This window comes from Poecilia latipinna, unplaced genomic scaffold (assembly GCF_001443285.1).
Source record: "Poecilia latipinna isolate Pla-1442-1.1 unplaced genomic scaffold, P_latipinna-1.0 Scaffold1778, whole genome shotgun sequence".
NCBI classification, from domain to species: Eukaryota; Metazoa; Chordata; class Actinopteri; order Cyprinodontiformes; family Poeciliidae; genus Poecilia; species Poecilia latipinna.
In genome coordinates, this window is record NW_015114394.1 from 121,655 (window position 1) to 127,654 (window position 6,000).

The following is a 6,000-nucleotide window of genomic DNA, read 5'->3' on the forward strand; positions in this document are numbered from 1 at the left end:
TATTCAGTGTAGTGTGTTGTCTACTATTTGAGTTTATAAAAATGTTATGGTTTGATCATAGAAGTCATAATGTTTCTAAACTCTGAGCTGAACTCTACGTTTGTCTTCTCAAGAATGGAGGAGGACATCTCTTGAATACTGACAGTCTGTTTAGCACATCTGTTGCCAAGAAAAGGTCTGATCTAGACCAGAGTTATTCATTGAAACTAACAATAAAGTCTGAAATTGAGAAAACACTTTAACTGAAATAAATAAAACTGTATTTAATGGAGGGAAAAACTAACTAGAACTACACTGAACTTATGACTTTAATATCCCTTGTTTTAATCTATTTATTAGCAGTTTACATCAGCGGTCAGCAAATTACGCCACTCCGTACGCCTCTTAGCAGCATTTATGCTACTCCACTGAATGGCGGGAGCAAAACTTGGGAGAAAACACAGAGTCAGTTGGTTGTAATTGAAACCATTAATTTTTTTATATGTTCTGTTGAGTATTCATTATCTAATCGATGTATAAATAATCACAGCACTTTCACTTTTTTGAATTCCACACCTAAAATATGAACCAAAGAATGAAAAAACTAAAACTAAAACTATAGCTAATGAAGGCCAAACAAAATTAAACTATTAACTAATAAAAAAGTAGCAGACCCTAATTTAAAACTAATTGAATTAGACAAAAAGGCACAAAGAAACAAAACTATATGTATAACAAAAAACTCTAAACTATTGTAACACTGATATAGACCGACTACTTAACGAACTTTTGTGTTCAAAGTCAAAGAGTCAAAGAATCAAAAACAACAAAAAAACTGTAGTAGAAATTATTAGACAGAATAGAAATATTATCTTTGGCAGTCATTGAGCGAGAGGCGCCCTTGCACAGGTTGCCAGTCCATCACAGGGTAACACACACACACACACACACACACACACACACACACACACACACACACACACACGGAGGACAAAAAGACCTCATACATGCACAAACTTCACTGAGAGCAATTTACAGAAACCAATTAACCCAACGGTCATCTTTTTCAGACTGTATGTTGATGCCTAAGTATGGTTCTGCATGGAGAAAGTAGAATAAAAGGAAGCTACAGAAGTTCAGTGCTGCTTTAATCTGGGTTACAATACCAAGGATTGGATTTTATTTAAGAGTAAGGCCTTTGAAAGCAGTTGCTAATGCTAATTAGCGGCCAAAACGAGCTGTTCTCCAATGGCCTAAACATGCATTACCACAGCTATCTAATCAGAAACGCGGTCAGTCGATGACTTTGGTCGGAAAAATATTACAGCTAAATAAATATTGTAGGAACCATTAAACCAGCTGCACACTGGCCTAATAGAGAGGAATATACTAACGTGGCAATTACCACAGAGCTCTAAATGTCTCGTTTTATGCTTGCAGTCCAGACTAAACTCCTCCTGGAGAAGACGGCATCAATTATTAAAATGAGATTAATGAGTGCGGTACATTTTTGTCTCCCAGAAGTGCTTATAAAGTCAGAGAGAAGCTACAGGAGTGAGGCGGAGCACACAGACGCGCGGCCATCATCCCAGGTCTTGTATTTTATCCACCAACTTTTCACCTCATGATCTTTCATTAGAAACTCCAACTCTTCCGTTTGTATGCTTCTAATTCTTCAACCTGCTTTTTGTTTTTCTTTTTTCTTTTTTTTTTTTTGTATTATTTCCAACCTAAGTACAACACATCTAGTAGACCAGAGGGAGGGAAAAGGAGGGCTCAGAAAGCTGGAGAGAAAATGAGAAAAAAAGAGATTAAATCATCAGTCCTGATTAGGAGGGACTCAGAGGCAGAGTTCCACTTTTCTGGTTGCTCCGTAAATTTCGCTGTGCTTCTTCTCCTGCATACTTTGTGCTATTTTCACCATTCAACTTTTTTACTATTCAGCTTGCTCTCCTAATGCCGGCTATATCTCTTGGTATTCGTAACCTTCATACTTTTTATAATATTCAGTTTTTTATGAATTTTTCACCCCATGGGGGAAACCACCCCATCCTGTAGCAGAATTGAGAATTACAATATAAAATGTCCATTGTGGATGTTTCAGGTCCTGCCTATTAATCATCAATCATCCACTTTTGGAGCTGTCATGGAGGAAACAAGGCAGTGGCCATTTTGAAGATGGGCAGTTTAACAGCTTTTGTGCTGCTTAGCACCTGGGAATAATTTCAGCTTTTTTTTGTGCTGCATGTCACCTGTGTTTTGTAGTCACTGTGCTAAACAATGCCTACAAACAAATGATGATATCTCAGGAATCATAAAAGGTATGCTTTTCATTCAGCCATTGTTTTTATCAGAAGCAATAGGGCAACGTTTCTGTTCTTTTCAAATTTTAGGTTTTACATGAGTTTTCTACATTGCATAGATTATATTACTGTAACTCAACATGCAAGCGGAAGGCTAGATGCAACCATTGGTGATTTTGCTACATTTAGCCTTTTATATAATTTGACCTTATGAACTGCGGTAACCCTACGGTTTAGGTGAGGAACCACTGTTCTCCAGCAATTTCTAATACTGTTTAGGTGGAATTTTTCCATTATTCAAAAGCTTTTTCTCCTCTTCAACAGTTTTTCTGTTATAATAATCCCATTTAGTCACTTTGCAGGATTATAATTTGTTCTAGTGCGTCTGCCAGTTTCTTGCACTTCTACAAGTCTTCAGCAGTTGACTTCAAACGTTTTGGCATCTTCAACAAAAGCATTCAGCATTCACACACTTGCATTTTTGCAGGAAATGCACACTTTCTAGTTTTAAATATATTGCACATTTTCATCAACAAGGCAATTAAATGTGCTTTACATGGATTAGAAGGAAATACAGCAAAACAACAAACTAAAGAGCAAAAAGGAAAAAAGAAAACAAAAAAAGGAAAACTATAAATTACTTCCCCATGTTTAAGAATAAGTCGTTTGTAATTTATAAACTAGTAGGGGTTTCTCTGGATTCTTGTTCTGATAAAACTAGTTTCTCTAATTCTTGCTCTGATATTAAAAGTTTAATGCTAAATGTTGATGTAAGGTAATCAGTAGCTTCTTTAGACAAACTAATAGGAGTTTCTCTGGATTCCAAGTTTGTTCTAATTCCTGCTCTGGGTTGAACAACGAATCCTCTGGATCTTTTTGTTCACATTTGAATCCTGTTTTGGAAGCTAGCATAGCAAGCAAATGCAAAATGGAAAACATTTCTGTCATGGAAATGACAGGAGGAACCGTCCAGCAAAGTGTGGAGATTAAATAAAATTTGATAGGATTAATACAAAATTATTACGTATTCTCTTATCAAAAGAGAGGATTGTGGTGGATTTTTTTTTTAACTGGAACATCAGATTAATAAAGTCAGAATATGTTACCCGATACAAATTTTCCAACACAGAACTCTGCCGACTAAAATCAGAAGGCATGAGGAATGTTATAATGTTAAATGAATGTAATAATTATTGAATAGTGAGAAAAATAAATGGTAAAATTCAATGTTTCTTTACATATTTTGTAGCACATTCTCATATATTACATGTTTTCTGGCCAGAAGACATGAAGCTTGTTTGGGGGCAGCGGTGTGGAAAAGTTTAGCAACTCCTGTAATAAACCAGTAACATTTCAAGCAGGTTGGTTACGGACGATTAAATCCTGTCTTCTCTCTTCTTACTTCATCATTTTTATTTCTCTCCTTCGCCTTCATGGTGCATTCAGGGTAAAATACAAATGTTGAGCAGCCAGAAAAATCTTTGCCACAAATGACATGGTCTCCACAGCGCCTGGCTACCGACGTCAATAAGTCGTTTTACTATATAAAGGAAAATAAATAAGCTGCTAAGCTGCTAAAATAACTGTTGTGAATTCATCAGGTTGTCTCCCGACTTATGCGGCTCACTCAACATGCATCAGTCATCAAAGAAACAAGCGACAGTCGGTGCATTTAAGTAGACGCAAGAGAAAAATTAACTTGTGGAGACAGCGCGTAATCTCCAACGTTTTCACAAAAATACATTTTAATAAGAGCTGATTATTCATGTAAGACATGGTTCTTAAGAGCTCACATCTGCTTTTTCAGCAAGAACGAGGCAACAGTTTGTCTCTTTACTGAAAAGACACCAAAGCCTTTTTTTTACCCTCCGTAACTCCTGAGAGAAGATTGACTTAAGAAGCATAAAATGTGTCAAGTGGAAAAAAACAAGAAATCTTAAAGAAATCCTGAGTACATTTCCATAAATACATGTTCAAAATTTCATATTCATGATGTTCTTCTTTCCAACTAGAAAAACATTCGCTTTATGTCAACCAACAACTTTATGGAACATCTAGACATATACATACCCACTAATGTAGGTGAAATCAAGAAATAAACAATCAATGTATTTTTTTTTTTCTAGACATATGTATGTAAAGTTAATTACAATGATTGTTCTCTTTTTGAAATCATTTGCAGCATTTTGTATTGGCCAATAAACGACAGACAGCATGCAGATGCAAAAACTTATTCAAACTATTTTCAGTTTACAGAACACATAAAAAAAAATCTGGTTTTATCCAGGTTCTAAAACTGTTTAAATATAACCTTAAGAGTATAATAGCATGCAACCCGTTTGCCCACTTTATCTAATAAAAAATAAATAAATAATAATAATAATAAAAGCAACCCTAAAAAACACCTAGGAGGGAAAGAAAGAGGCAGGTGACACTAATTAAAACACACAAACAGTAAAAATAAAAATAAATGGCAGATAGAATTGTGGTTCTGGTTCTAGTTCTGGTCTGGTCTGCTTCTCTAGAACCAGAACCAAACATGAAGAAGCAGAAAACTGCATAACAGCTGAAACACTGCACCTTTAAATCTAGACTAAAAACCCAGCTGGTTAGAGTTGCTTTTGAAACACAATCACTGAAACATTAATGATGTGTAATGAAGGCAAAATGTAAACTTTCAATTGTTGACTGTGTGTTTTATGACTGTCTAACTTTGTGTTTTTATGATGTAAAGCAGATGCCTTGTTCCTGAAATGTACTGTACAAATAAAATTTGATTTGATTTGATCTTCAGATACAGAATATGTGATGCATGGGCACCTTGTTCATCTAAGACACTTTATTTTGTGTTTCTACCCAAATCTCTTCCAATAAAACAGCTATTACTGAAAATAAAATGCATTATTTCAATCTATTATGTCTTGAGCCATAAATGAGACTAAGCAAAAACCTCTTCTCAAATTTTACTACATTTGTTTCGACCAACAGAGTGCGCCGTATATCTTGCATTCTGCATTTATACTAGTAGGTATTTTATTATACTTTCTAGTAGGAATGCACAATATTATCGGCATGGTATCGGTATCGGCCAATATTAGCTGTAAAGTTTACTATCGGACATCGGCCGTTCCGTCAAAATAACTCACCGATATAAAATGTGTTGTTTTTATCTGACAAACCAGAGACAATGACGCCTGCAGCGCAACGTCAAATTTGCAATTTTCAGTGTCGTCATTGTTTTAGAGAGAGCAAATGTCATGAATAAATTTAAACATAATGCAAGATGAAAGTGTTACAACATTTTCAACCTCCCATTTAGCATTTGCATTTGGTAGCAGGTTAAACTGACAAACATAATGCAGTATTTTAATTCCACAGTAGAGAAAGCCATATCGTTTCAGTAAGTAGGTCTAGGAAAAAAAATATCGGTATCTGTTATCGGCCAAATGAGTTTTAGTTTATAGGCATATCGGATATTGACCAAAAATCCAATATCGTGCATCCCTACTTTATAGTCTTCACTTAAAGGGGCAAGGTTGGGGTATGGAATACCGCTCTGGGATGAATATTAATATGTTGCTACATACACGTAAATTGTCTTTTCACATTTTGAACTTGTCAGAGCAACAATATACAACAGCAAACAGTTGAGTTGTCACTGGAGCTGCTTACTCATGAATAAGCAATGCATACGGTGCTGGAAGGCCTGGTGTGTGTT